The sequence below is a fragment of the Notamacropus eugenii genome, chromosome 2 (assembly GCF_028372415.1).
Source record: "Notamacropus eugenii isolate mMacEug1 chromosome 2, mMacEug1.pri_v2, whole genome shotgun sequence".
NCBI lineage: Eukaryota > Metazoa > Chordata > Mammalia > Diprotodontia > Macropodidae > Notamacropus > Notamacropus eugenii.
The window spans coordinates 334215684-334231497 of record NC_092873.1 but is presented as its reverse complement, the minus strand read 5'-3'; the positions used below and the strand labels follow the sequence as shown (position 1 = coordinate 334231497).

The window sequence follows — 15814 nt, the reverse complement described above, 5'->3', positions numbered from 1 at the left end:
GCCCACCTCCTCCACCATGCCTAGAATAATAACAGCACTTACATAGCACTTTAAGGATTACAAAGCACTTTGTATATATTACTTCATTTGATCCTCAAAACAACCCTTTGAGGGAGGTGCTATTATTATCCTCATTTTACAGATGTGAAAACTGAAGCTGAGAAGTTACATGAATCGTTTGGGATCATATTCCTAGTGTCTCAATCAGGATTTGAACTTAGATCTTCCTGACTCCAGGTGTATCACTGTGCCTCTTAGCTTCCTTCCTCAATTGAAATGCACACCTTCCTCAAATGCATCTTAGAATATGATCTCCTCCATAAAGATGTGTTTCCTATCCCACCAGTAAGTAGTACACAACTTCAAAACTTCAAATTCAAACAGAATTTGTTATTTGAGGATTTGTTATTTGTATATGTATATACATACATATAACGTATGTATTCCCAGTGCCTGGAAAAGCTCCTGTCGTATAGTATGGGCTTAGTAGATACTTGCTGACTAATTTTTCATACCACAAACTTAATAATAGCCCACTGAGTTAATATATCAGTCTATCCATCTATCCATCTGTCCATCTACCTAACTCTCTGTCTGCATATATGTATATATACAACATAATAACATGATATAATATGATATAATCCAACATATGCTACAATATAAATATGAAATCGTGTGTTCACTTGTGTGAAACCAGTGTTTTGCAGAGTATTTACTATATTCATTTGTAGGTTCATCTGCTGCTTGACTCATTGTCATATTCACTCTGTTCATGATAAATTCTCTACTGTTCCAGGTATATATTTGCATAGTTCCTTATAAATTACTAAAGTGAAATATTTCTTTCGTTAAGTAATCAATTTAGTCCTAAGTCTCTATTCAATTTATTAAGTATGACATTTAATAAAATGGAGAAACTTCCTTTTCCATAAGCAGTTGGCCATATCTCTATAGAGAGCAAAACCTCTAATCTCCTGGGATTAAGTATTAAAGTTATTGACAATAAAATTTAATTTCAGTGTAAGCAAGAACATGTTAAGACATACATTTGAACTCCGAGGAAGACCACAGCCATATTTATCTCAAATCATCAATTTAGAGGCAGATGACTTCCGTAAACAAAATCTCATCATTGAGTTCACTGGATTTAAATAGTTTCACGATTTTTTTAAGCCTCTTTCTCACAGTTTCTCTAGTGGCAGCTAAGTGATGTAATCGAGTACCAAGTCTAGAATTAGGAAGGCTAGAGTTGAAATCTGAGCTCAGACACTGACTCTTTATGTGACTCTGGGCAAGTCACTCTACCTCACTTCCCTTAACTGTAAAATAAATATAGTGGCCCCTGCCTGGAAGGGTTGTGAGGGTCAAATGAGAACATATTTGTAAAGTGCTTAGCACAGCCCGTGGCACTTGGCAGGTACTTACTAATTCCCTTCTCACGCAAGCTGCCTCTATTAAACTTGCTTTGATTTTCAAGACTGGCAAAAATATTAGGATTATATCTGGTTCTTAAAGATAAAATATAACTCTAGGTCCTTTAAGAAAGTGTATTAGAATGACTTGTATATGAACATTTAGAGATTTCTATTTCCTGTTCTGTATATTTGAATGTTTTATTTTATAGATAAAAAGGCATTCTTAATTTCCTAGTATATAATTGTGTATAGTAGTTTCTAGTAATTAATTTTATTTTTTCTGTTATCTCACCCCACTTTAAAATTTTTTGAAAATTTTTAATCCAAATGGCTAAAGATCTGTTAATATTTTCAAAGAATAAGCATGTAATTATTTTTATCATATATATGTATCTATATAGATACAGATATAGTATTTATATTCACTCTTATCTACAACCTCTGCCCTAAGTTTCAAAGATTTTCTCTTTTATGTCAATTGTGCTTACTGATTTGCTTTTTCTACTCCAATTTTTAAACTCAAATGCTAGATTCATTAATTTTCTATCATTTTGTTTAAATATATGATTCTATTTTCCCTTGGTGACTATATAATATAAAATATTATACATATATATAATAAAATATTATTTCTCTGAGGACAGTTCTAGCTTACACTTAAAACTTTATGTTTTATCATTATTTTAATGTGCTTATTAATTTTTCTATGCTTTGATTTTTGACCCAGTTACAACTCACAAGGTGATTATTAAGCATCCCTTTAAGTCTGAACCTTTTCTTGTTTTCCAAATATTTAGCATCCACTATCTTTTTTCCATATCTGTAAAGAGCATATTTAATTATTCTGCTTCTTAACAGTCAATTATTTATCTTTGCCCTGCCATATGGTCCCATTGGATGGCTTATGTAAAATTATGTCAAAATTGGGTTGCCTGGAGAAGTTCATCAGCATTGTACTTCAGCTTCATAATGGCATGTTTGCCCAGGTTCGGGAGAATGGACAATGCTCTCGTGTTTTCCCAGTCACCAATGGAGTGAAACCTGGCTCTTAGCGATGTTGTCAAATGCTTTCAATGAGGATGAACATGGCATCAAGGTCAACTACCGTACTGATGGTAAGTTCTTAAAATTGGAAAAGTCTACAAGTCAAGACCCTAGTGGAGGGAGTGTTGGTGCATAATTTTCTGTTTACAGATGATTATGCACTCAATGCAGCCTCTGAAACTGAGATACAACAAAATACGGATCAATTCTCTGCTGCCTGTGCTAATTTTGGCCTAATAATTAACACCAAGAAAACACAAGTGCTCTATCAGCTACCACCACACCATCCATACGTGGAACCATCAGTTACAACAACAAATGGAGAAGTTTTGAATGCTGTGGATAAGTTCACTTACCTTGGCAGTGTACTTTCTAAGGATGTACACATTGACAATGAGGTTGACACATGCATTGCCAGAGCTAGCTCAGTATTTGGGAGGCTCTGAAGAAAAGTTTGGGAGAGAAGACTACCAAACTGAAGGTCTACAGAGCTGTTGTGTTGACCTCATTGCTGTATGTCTGTGAAATATGGATAGTCTAGCAGTGCCATGCCAGGAAACTGAATCACTTCCATTTGGATTGTCTTAGGAAGATTCTGAGGATCACCTGGCAGGATAAGGTACCACATACTGAGGTCCTTGCTTGAACTAAAGTGCCAAGCCTTCAAACTATGCTCCAGAGAGCACAACTCTGATGGGCTGGTCATGTTGTTTGAATGCAAAATGTATGCTTACCAAGAAGTCTATTTTATGGAGAACTCACATGGGGCAGGCGATCACATCATGGTCAGAAGAAATGACACAAGAACACTCTCAAGGTCTCTCTCAAGAACTTTGGATTTGATTGTGCGACATGAGAGACACTGGCACAGGATTGCTCAGCATGGTGTGCCCACATCAGAAAATGTGCTGTGCTCTATGAGCAAAGCAGAATTGAAACAGGACAAAGCAAATGTAGGATGCGCAAATTTAGAGTAACCATTCCAAATTTTCACACAGACTATCTGTGCCCAATCTACAGTAGCCCATTCCTGAGCTTGTATGGTCTGATCAGTCACAGTTATACACATTAGAACTTCACTTTATCATGGTGATGTCATTTTGGTCCTCTTCCAGAATGAAGGACAACAACCAAACAACCAAACAACCACATGGTCTAGCTTCCTAATAGCGTTATTTATATCTTTTAGTGATCCTAGTAAAGACACCATAAATCTGTCACATCTAATTTCTTCAGCAGTTTTATCAATTCACATTTCCTTTCTTCTTTATTTCATTGTAAATCGTTATGCTAGATTTATCCATTTCTGAGAAAGGAGCATTAAAGTCTTCTATTATGTTATGGAACTCAGCTTTTGGAGAGACAATGTTTTTTCAGAAAAGGGAACTTTCTAATGTGCAAAACTTCACCCCTCTCCAGTCAAAACCCAGTATAAAGCTCAGAGATAGATGTCCTTCCCCCATGGAAAAATTGTTTAATGTCAGTACTTCCTTTCTCTAATATTTTGGTACAGTTCTCACTCTTTTTGAGAGTCTGAAGAAATTACTATTCTCTTTTCTTCCTACCTTTTGACTGGATGGGGGTGCAACTCTATTTCCCCTGTCTTTTACCTCTTTCTTTCCATTCAGTTCCCACTCAGTTATACTAATCATAAAAGCTACTGATTCATTTACATTGATGTTAAAATTTAGTCTCCACAAAATCTATTCAGTTATTTTTCTTTTCTCCTGATTCTTTAAGTTCCTCTTACATCTTTAGGATTTTATTTCTTTTTTTGTCTTTTGAAGATATTTAGTTGTTCATTGGTTTACCCCCTTTTTTTCCTTTATATGAGTCTACAAACATGAAAGAATGGATTATGCTGCTTTTTTTCTTCCCTTTATACATGTACACATTTACTTTGCTTTTCTATTTTTTTGCTTGTAAATTTAATGTGCTGCTCACCCCCAGCCCCATCTTCCAAAAATATCTCAAACGTCTTTCTTTTGTTCAATGTCCATACTTTTAAAAAAGTGATTACTAAGTTCATTCTATGCCTTAATGGTGTATAGCAATATCAGGATAATGTTGACATTAAAAGACAGGCTTTCACTTCCATGAGAAGTTTGGAATCATTAAAGGAGTCTTGATGTTTCCTGAAGGCAATCTAAATCATTTTCTTCCTATTCAACTCTAGGTCCAACCCACCTGTACTGTCTATTTATTTGTCTGTCCCAGATATGCTTAATAATGACAAACTCTATAGGTTATGAGCAGGGCAATCCTGGGTTCTTTCAATTCTTACCTTAAGAAATGTCTTTCCTGATCTCCTTTAATGCTATGTCCTTCTGTTGATTATCTCTAATTATCAAGTATATATTTTGCTTATTCATAGTTGTTTGCATTTTGTCTTCCCGTTAGACTGTGAGTAGAGACTATCTTTTGCCTTTCTTTGTAACCTCAACACTTAGCAAAGTGCCTAACACATGGTAGACACATAATAAATGTTTGCTGGCATATTTGATAGTCAGTCCAAATTTCTTTGAGTGATTAGGGACCTATTCCAGGAGGTGTTGCAATATTGTGAGACTTGATATAATCAGTCCAGTGCCATCTGCAAATGTGAGCATCTGGATCACCTAATCATGCACTAGGAATTGTTCAACTTGGACTGCACTCTGAATAGTGTACATTAGAATGGTAAATACATTAGGTGAGGCATTCTACTTGATTTGTCAAATGGCAGTAACAATAGTCTCCAAAGAATAATAAAAAAATATTACAAAGAGGTCAATGGAAAGGTGCATGGTGGGTGAGAGGAAGCTTCAACATGTAATCAATGATGAACTCCAAATAAAAATAGGAATAAAAGATGTCATTAAGAAATTGTAGGCTAGGAAGAGAATATGGGCCTGTCAAATGCTAATCATAATGCATGACAATTAGACATCCAGGAACCTCCATTGCTATGGTTATAATATCAGGAGAAATGAGGAAGGCTTCTGGAATACTGGGTTGATTCCCTGTGTTGAAAATACTAAATGCCATGAAAAAGACTCACACAAGATAGGCAGGCATAGACGAATTGAGATATGCATCATTTAGGGAAAATTCTAAACCAATATATCCTCAGACCTGTTTGAGTATTGATTAGTCCCAGTACTACAGGATACCATGTTTGTGTTTGCAACTTAAGCTCTCTGTTTTATGTTTTGTTTTGTTTTTTGGAATATACTAATCTATTACCTTTTCCATTTTCTAATGCTAGAAGAATAATCCTGGTTTGGTTGAATTTCTATTTCTTTGAATGTTAAAGTCTCTATCCTGGCTTTTTGTAAAATCCATTGGTTATTATTGAAATTGTTAAAATTATCCATTGAATATTTTGAAGTTTTCTGAACCTTCAAAGGGAAAGGACGTCCTTTGGTGGCAATTTGTGGATTTGATATAGCATTATTTTATTGACTATACTTAAAAGTTCTGGTCAGGAAAAGCAATTAAAGATGGTGGAGTAGAAGGAGGCAATTCAGATCAGAATTCTCCAATAAATATTCAAACCAAGATGGAGGAACAATACCAGGGGTTTCAAAAATTAAGAATCTTCAAGGAACTACTTTCCCACATAGATTTACATAGGAAGACACCAGGTAAGAACAGAAAGGAATTGAGAGCTATGTCACTCTCACAACAGAGACAGGTGTCAGATCAAGGTTAGACTGAGCCTATGTCTTGCAGCTATCTTCCTGAGCAAGAAGTATTCAGAACTCCAATGCAGAAAAAAGTCTTCATTTCACAGAAAAGCAGGGAAGAAGAGCAGAAGTTTTTGCAGCTATACTATTTTGACCCCAGAACAAGGACACAGAACCCACTTAGACTGAAGCTGGGTTGGGTGCCTATATAATAGAAAATAGAGCAGGGTCAAATATTGTAGCTAAAGCCTAGAGTTGTATATCAGGCAGGGAGAGGGAACAAGAACAAGGCTTCAGTGTTGTCACTTTGACCTCACAGCAGAATTTCAAATTCAAACCACAGACCTGTAATCTTCCTGCAACTAAATAGCTAACTAGGGCAGGGAGCTCAGCATAAGAGGAGGCTTGTAATTCTATCATTCTGAACCTGCAGAGCCTGCCAGCTGGCTGATATGGGCAGAAGCCAACGGCTATATCCTGGAGTTTCAACCAGTATAAAGCCTGCAACTGGTTTTCCCAAACCTAAATCAAGATTAGGATCCTGTAAGGTTCAATGCAGGAAGAAAGTGATTAGACTTCACACCAGATCAGACAATTTAGGAGATCATGAACCTTTGCTTCTCCTTGGCATGAGTTATCCCTGAGACTCTTGAAAAAAAGAATTCAAAAGCAGAAAAAAATAGCAACTCATGAAAGAGTGCAAATCAAGGCCAAACAAGGCCTTCATCATCCCTCCAGAAGTGAACAGAAACTGAGTCTAACAGAAAACGAAAGTAGAAAGAATATACCCATCACCTGAAAGAAATCCCACTCTGAAAATCCCTAGGAGTGTCATAGATGAAATACAGTCGTTTCAACTCAAAGCAAAAATACTGAACATAACCATAAACAAAGAGTTCAAGCATCAAGTTGCCACAAGATCTTGTAGCTAATAACTTCAGGAAAGGAAATTTTGGAATTTGGTACTCCAAAAGGTAAAATGTATACACCTACAACTAAGAATAAAGTCATAGAAATTGAATTGCATTTTAGAGGAAAAATGACATTTTTTCTCTTTTATAAATTTGTTGCTAACATTCTTTTCTTTACAATTAAGTTCCATATTCTCTCTCTCTCCCAACCCTTCCACACCTATCAGGCAGGCAAACAAAATGATATCAATTAACTATATGAAATTATGCAAAACATACTTCCATATTACTTATATTCCATAAAAAACTGAAAAAAAAAAGCAAGAAAATTATACTTCAATTACATCCAGAGTTCATCAGTTCTCTCTCTGGAGTTAGATAGCATTTATTTCATCATGAGTCCTCTGGAAATGTTGCATCACTGTACTGATTCTGGTAGCCAAGTCTTTCACAGTTGATCATCATTGCAACTTTGTTGTTACTTTTGCATAATGATCTCCCAGTTCTTTTCACTTCATTTTGCCTCAGTTCATGTAGGTCTTTTAATGTTTTTAATGTCTTTTTTTTCTGAAGCTACCCCTTCATCTTTTCTTATAGTACCATTATACTCTATTACTATCACATGTCACAACTATTTAATCAATTCCTCCATCGATGAGCATCTCTTCAAGTTTCAATTCTTTGCTGCCATAAAAGAGCTAGTATAAATATTTTTGTACGTGTAGGTCCTTTTCCTTTTTATTTGATGTCTTTGGAATAAAGACCCAGTAGAGGTATTGCTAGGTCAAAGAGTATGCAGCGAAATTAGTTTGAAATATATAAACTATTAAAAAAAACAAAATAAGAGATCCTAGCTAATTCATTCTTTAAAATAAACATGATCTTGAAGCCTAAACAATGGAGAGGGAAAACAGAGAAACTACAGACTAATGCCCCTTATAGCAGTACCCACAAAAAATAAAATATTAACAAAGTATCTAATATCCACCCATACATACATGTATCACATTATTACCAGGTGGAATTCATATACGGAATCTAAAATTGTTCCAATATTAGTGAAATTATAAGCATAATAGATTACATTTTAACAATAACAATAAACATCACATAATTATACTAATACATGCATTAAAAAGCTTTTGACCTAATTCAACAACCTTTACTATTAAAAAAAATCTATAAAACAAAGCCATCAATTTACCTTTCCTCAATTTATCAGTTCCCATTGTTACCACTATTATTTAACATAGTACAAGATACTAGCAGTAGCAATAACATAAGCGGGAAAAAAGATATTGAGTGAATAAATATAGGCAAAAAGAACTACTTTTTACAGATGATATGATGTCTTAATTAGGGTGGCAAGAGACATCTCCTAACCCAGGCTTAGGGAACCTAAGGCCTCAAGGACACATGTGGCCTTTTAGGTATTTGAGTGTAGCCTTTGGACTGAGTCTACATTTTATTGAATAAATAATTTGTTAAGAGGATTTGTTCTGTGAAGTTTGGATTCAATCAAAGGGCTGCACTTGGATAGCTAGAAGCCTACACATGACCTTGAGGTCGAAGGTTCCCTACCTCTGTCCTAACCCCTGCACCCTTGAAAGTTAGGCTACTTCTTCCTTAAATTGATTGAGATTGTCCTTGAGACTTGATTGACTTAAGGAACTAAAGCTCACTTGATGGATGTTGCTTGGTTGTCTGAATACAAATCATTCACAAAGCGCTCCAGGCTCTTTCTGATACTTAGATGGTGGAAAACAGGGAGAAACAAAGACAAAAGACTTTGCTCACCTGAATCAACTCTAGGTATTCTCAAAGCCTATTTCAACTGTACTCTTTAATCCCTCATCCCCAAATTTTATCAAAGATCTTATCAATTTTTTGTTGAGATTACTCCCACCAGCCTACCACCTGCTGCCTTTGCTCTTACTCAAGTGCTGGTGATCAAAATAGAGAAAATCTCTCATTTCTGTTACCAAATCTGTATGAGTCAGCCATTTGTTTGACATTTCCTTGTTGACATTTTGTTGATTGAGTTCATGTAGGTGTTGCTTGTGAAGAGCCTTTTGAATCCACTTCTGGTTCTTAGCCATTTAATAAACTATATCCATAGGTGAAAAGAGCATATACTTAGGAGTCAGAGGATTTGGTTGAAAAGCCTAGCTCTGATGCTTGCTAATTGTATTTGTTAGTTGATAAATATTTATTAAGCCCCTACTATGTGAAGGCAACTGGGTGGCTCAATGGATAGAGCATGGGGCCTAGAGTCAGAAAGACCTGATTTCAAATCAAATCTCATATGTTTACTAACTGTGTGACCTTGGACAAGTCATTTACCCTTGGTTTGCCTTAATCTACTGGAGAAAGAAATGGCAAGCCACTACAGTATCTTTGCCAAGCAAACCCCATGGACAATATCGGCATGCTATGGTCCCTGGGTTCACAAAAAGTTGGACGTAACCAAACAACATCTGTAGGCACTGTGCTAAGTGCCAAAGATACAACAGAAAGTAAAAATAATACTGCCTTCAAGGATCTCACAATCTAACAAGGGATACACCTTGCAAACAATAATAAACAAGATAGATATAGGTTAAAGCAAAGTTATTCTTAGAGGAGGAAGGTCTTAAAACCAACATGCCTCAGAAAGGCTTCTTTCTTGCAGTGGGTAGAATTTGAGCAGAGATTTGAAGAAAACCACCAAAAGTAGGAGGTGGAGTTGAGCAAGAGAACATTCCAGGCATGTGGTGCAGCTCCTGAAAATGCTTGACATTTATTTGAGGAACTGCAAGGTGACCTATGTCACTGAATTATGGAGTACATGGGGTAGAACAAGGTACAGGAAAACAAGAAAGATAGACAAATACTGATTATGAAGGGTTTTAAAAGTCAGATACAGGATTTTATATTTGGTCCTGGAGATTCATACAGAGCCACTGGGGTGTGTGTGCGTGTGTGTGTGTGTCTGTGTGTGTGTCTGTGTGTGTGTCTGTGTGTCTGTGTCTGTGTCTTGGTGGGGTGGAAGAGGAGGTGTTATGTGATATAAGACCTGTTTTATATTTAGGAAGAGGGCAAGGATTCCAGGGTTTTAGAGTTGAAAGATAATGAGTTCACTTTTGGACAAGTTGTATTTAGGATGTCCCTACCACATCCAGTTCTAGATTTTGAAAAGAGAATTGGAAATGTGAGTCCGGAGGTCAAGAGAGAAGTTAGGACCAAATAAACAGATGTGAGAAACATTTGCATAGATATAAATCCAATGCTTTTAAAAATATAAGCAAGATCCCTTCCCAAGTCTAGACTATCTAATTCTGAAGCTCATGCTTATTTATTTTGGCTCTGAAACCACTGGGTGTCACTGTGGAGTGGGAGGTGTCTATGCTTTCCTCATTTCCTTCTCTTTTCCATAATGGGGTACCTGGGGCAAAAATCCTCACAGATCTTTCCTAACTCTGCCCACTTTGTGATAGAAAGTACAACTTTCTTTTCTAGTCCTTCCTTGCTCCCTCTCCTTTTTTTCCTCCCCGATCTCCTGGGTCTTGATGGAAGATCGTACTTAGAAACAGGTCTAAGGACCTGAAGCTGTCCAGGTAAATCTTAACTCTCACATGCAAAGAGAGTGGAAATAGGCTGGTTTATATATCTAGGGTCAGAAAGGAGAAAAAACAACCCTCAAGCACTTTTAAGTTCTACTAATGGGGTTCAAAACGTTATTAAGAACACAGAAACTAACAATCCATAAATACCCTCTAGTGATCTTTGCTCCTACCAAGACAGAATGGGAAAGTTCAGGGTTCTGGCAACTGTACATGCTATAAATGTGTACATGTATATATACATATATATATGTTTATATATGTATATACATATATACATATATATGTTTATATATGTATATACATATATACATATATAAAATCTCAGTTGTAACACTTGTACACATGTGCATACAAGCACATACACACATACACACACACACACACACACTACACACACCCAAACTGAAATTAAAGACATGCTTACAGACCGTGAAAACAAACTTATTAATAAGAAGAAATCAGACTCACAAAATAACATTGGAAATTTAGGGCTGGGGGAGCATTTTAATAGGAAACATTAAATTTTTGATTTGTTTGTTTGACTTGTCTGGGTGACTGCATTTTAAAGTTTGAGGTTGGAGAGACTATACGAATGGGGAGAGAACACTTTACCTGCCAGTTTAATTTCAGGACTGGAGAGTATTCATGAGGACCTAGGAGTTGTTTCCTATCTGATCATTCCTGGGCTGTTGCCAGTGAATGAAGTTTCTGACAACATTGAGTCTTTAGTATCATCATTCTAACCCTCTTTGGAAGCTTCCTTTCAATTACTTCTCCTTCACATTTTCCTCCCTTCTTCTGCTGCCACTACTCTGGAGATACAAGAGTGCCAAAACTCTTTTCCTCTACAAATCACAGTGTAGTGCCAAAGACTGGGGTATTTCCTCAGCCAGGTAGATAAGAGAAAAAAAATCAAATTCCCAGCATTTCCAGTAAGGGTTCAAATAACTCCATCTCCGTGGAGTCATTAGCAACGAATTTTGCTCTGCCTACGTGTGCTAAGGTGTACTGATAGCCTGATAACCAGGCCTGAAGTCAGAAAAACTCATCTTCCTGACTTCAAATCTGGCCTGGGACACTTACTAGCTGTGACTCTGGGCAAGTCACTTAACCCTGTTTGCCTCAATTTCTTCATCTTTAAAATAAGCTGGAGAAGGAAATTGTGAACTTACCGGGTTCACACTCTGGGAACCTCCTTGAACTCCTCTTGAATCTTCCCAATTAATGTGGTCTTTCATAATCAAATTGTTGCCTCTGGATTGCCCCACCTGCTTCCCACCCTAGCCCTCTATTGTCTGATACTTCCCAATTGCCTCCAGCTGTTTCCCATCCTTGATTATATCACTAGGTACCTCAGTCTCATCAAGATCCTCCTTAGACCCTCCTCCCAGACTACTAGACCACTCCCAGAGCTTTCCCATGGTTTTTCTGTATATAAATTCCATCTCACCTCCATGGAGGTGTTCAGATTCAATCCAGCTCTCACTCTGTCTAGCTAAGATTCTGTCTGGTCCACTTGTCAATACAAGCATCACAAATGGCAAGGCTCCTTAAGAGCCAACCCAATATGGCAAAATAAACTTAGTTTTCTTTTGGCTGGAAGAAGTCTTGAGTTGAATTCATTCGGCAGGACCCTGCATGTTAGTATTTTGGGGTCCTGAGCAACCCGAACCTCATACGATTCCCAGACCTCAAGAGAACCACTCCAGTATTTCTGCCAAGAAAAAACAAGTGGGATGATGAAGAGTCAGACAAGACTGAAAACAACTGAAAAACAATGGTGCTAAAGATCCACTGAATAGCTTTACAAATAAACAAGATCAAATATAGCAAATCTGAGACACTCAAATGACCAGTTAAAAAACAGATTTAGTTTGTTTTTATTAAAGTCATCATCTCAGTCAAATTTCTTTTAGTTCATACTTCTCCATAATGCTTGCTAACGAGGTGTAAAGTTTTTGTTTGTCGCTCCAGTCTTTATCCTGTTTAATCACACCAAGAAAAATCAAGCTCCTAATTTCCTTTCTTTGAATGTGTTTTTATTTTTGTGTGAGCTTAGAGCTGCTTTCCTTTATTTACACTGTTTTCATCATGAACTTATTATTTGCTGACAGATCTTACCTGTTTACTGGTTTCAAACAGCTGCAAACCTGTAATTAGATCTTATCAGTTCTGACCCATATCCTGGTGAGCATTATTCTACAGTCCTGTGCCACCGGTTGCTAAAACATCTTAAGAGGTTGGCAAGTTTACAAACTTCCTTATTTTTATACCCTTCCTACAAAGATCCTGTGTTTTAATTAGTTAAATCAGCCTTGTTTATGAAAACCAACATTCCTTGTAATTTCAGATGCTGGATTTTCAGAATGCCTGTTGCTCAAACAGAAATGGAAGAGTCATTTCAAATTATCTGATCCACTTCCTTCATTTTAGAGATGGGAAACTGAGGCCCTGAGAAAGGAAGTGTCTTGATCATACCATATAGCTTGTAAACATTGGGGGCAGAATTCAAATCACTTAACTCTAAGTTTTCTGGGGGTTTTTGGCTATGTTGCACTGCCTTGAATTCTAACCCTTATTTAACACTGTACTTTAACAATGGGAGTTGTTTATGTACAGTTCCAAACAAATTCTTCAGTTTTTTTTTTTTTCCCTGTAGGAAAGAAAACTCTATGGTAATAAATCATGTCCGTGGAAAGTAGTTCAGCTCATATCAAACGGGTTTCAGTTTGGAATAGACCCTTTGATTAGCCCCAGGTCTCAATTTGACACTCGGATCAAATTATACATTGTTACTTGAGGTGGGAGGGACTAGATGATCTGGTCCACCCCCATCATTTGACAGATCAGACATATAGAAATGTGATAGTGAAAACTGGAATTAGTATTTGAGGACCTGCTTTGGAGGGCTGACTTTAATAAACAGTAGTCATATGGGGAAAGTATATTTCTGAACCTCAGTTTAGTGAGATAATACTTATATTTGCCTCTCTATATGTTGTATACGTATACATGCATATATCCAGTGCTTAGCACAGTGCCCTGACACATTGTAGGTACTTAATAAATAGTCATTGACTAGCTAACTACATGTGAGCAAAATTTTTTATTAATCACTATTTAAATATAAATTATTAAGATTATCTAAATGTAAACTCCTAGAGGGAAGGGACTGTTTTGGTTTTGTTCAGTGTCTACCACAGTACCTTGAATATATATACATGCACACATATGTATGTATGCATGTTTGTATGTAAGTATATAAATATACACACATGTACACACATATATGTATATGTGTGTATACATATATATTCCGCATGTGTGATCTAATTAACAGGATGTATTTTTTCTTACATTAGCATTTATGTAGAGTCTGAAACTATGCAAAGTGCTTTATGTTATCTCATTTTATCCTCAAAACAATCCTGTGAGGTAGGTGCTATTATTATCCTCATTTTGAAAAACAGAGGCTGAGAGAAATTAAATGACTTATTCAGGCCATCCACTGAGAAAACTCTTCTACCAAGGCCAGTGAGGAAATATTCATCACCCTTTACTTTAGAGAGGTGACTAGGGCATTTAGAGGTTAAGCTACTTGCCCATAGTCATACACCTATAACCTGAGGCTCAAAGCTCATCTACAAAAGACTCTCCTTATTAATACAGATCGATTACTCAAAGCTCCAAGCCTATAGTGAAGGTATGAGGGAGTAAGTTGGAGTTACGAAGAGCCTTAGAATCTAGTCTTCTGACCTCCAGTTTTGAAAAAGAAAACGTGGTTCCAAATTCTCTTCATGTCCCTGAAGGGACAAGAAGACTTTGGCTGGATTTGGCCTCAGTTTAGTTAGTAGCAAGTTAGTTAGTGGTAAAACCAGACCCAAGATTCAGGTACTCCATCTGCTAATCAAGTGCTTCTTCTGATACATCATATTTCCAAAGAGCTAGATAGTGCAATGGATGGAGTGGCAGGCTTTGAATCAGGAAAAGAAGAGCTAAGTTTGAATTCTTCATCTGATATTTACTAGCTGGGTGATTCTAAGCAAGTCACTTATCATCTCTCATACTCAGGGTCTTTGTTTATCAAATGAAGACAGTAATAGCAACTACTTCCAGACTTGTGCATGTTGAAGTAGATGACATTTATAGAGGGTTTTGCTGACCTTAAAGTGCTACATGAATGCTAGCAATCATTCCAAAGTCATCCTCAGCTCTTTTGACTTTTTAAATCAGTGGCCAAATTTATTTCCACATATTGTGGTAGAAAGCATGTTCTAGAAGAGCAGCTTGCACTAGACTGAATGTCTTATTAATCTCTCTTTTATTGGGGAATTGTGCCACCTCTCACCTACTCCTCCTACCTGCTGACTGACAGTCCTGTCTTTAATTAGCTCACTGTGCTGGGTGGTTGATGATAACTTCTATGAATCATCACTTCATTGTTATTTTCTTTCTTTCCTTACTTTAACAATAATTCCTCTAGCAGAATCTAGTCAGAGACTGGTGGCACTTGCATCAGGATAGAAATATTTTCATCATAAAATCTTGGGATGATTTTCTGAACTGGAAGGGAGTGGGAAGTCCACCTATAGACCAATCCGTAATGAAACAGCAATCACCAATACAGAACACCTGGCAAGTGCCTGAAGACTTCTAGGGAAAGGAAACCTGTTACCTTTTCTTACAAAACAAAATTAGTAACAAAATGAACCTGCAACACATAAGCAAAGATACCACCTTCTGTAGGTATTCCCTGATTCCCTCTGCTGCTAATGCCTTCCCCTTTCAGATTACTTTTCTCAACTTCTGTGTTCCTGGTTATTTATTTATTGTCTCCCTGATTAGAATGTGAACTCCCTTGAAAAGGCAGTATCTGTTTTATTTTATTTTATTTTATTTTATTTTATTTTATTTTATTTTATTTTATTTTATTTTATTTTATTTTATTTTATTTTCAGGGGGATCACATCACACAGTGCCTAATACCAAAAATGCTTAACAAATGCCTGTTGACTGACTTGACAAAAAAGGAATGAAAAAAAAAGATCTGGTGATAACTATCTAATCAAAAAGTAATTCAAACTGGATATGATTTTTTAAAAATCTCTTTCTTTATAATAAAAATAGTTTTATTTTTTAGTAAAAGAAAGTTTTAATATCAAATCAGT

At 36.4% G+C, this 15814-nt stretch overlaps 1 long non-coding RNA gene across 2 annotated transcripts in view; it reads right to left on the bottom strand.

Annotated features, from left to right (window-relative positions):
• LOC140523982 (uncharacterized) overlaps positions 1-12007 on the bottom strand; it is a 51024-nt gene extending 39017 nt beyond the window's left edge. The window contains exon 1 of one of the 2 annotated variants that reach the window (XR_011973533.1): positions 11819-12007. This is a non-coding gene — a long non-coding RNA (uncharacterized lncRNA). The remainder of the gene's footprint in view (positions 1-11818) is intronic. The other variant, XR_011973532.1, reaches the window with a different exon arrangement.
• Between the last annotated feature and the right edge of the window lie 3807 nt (positions 12008-15814).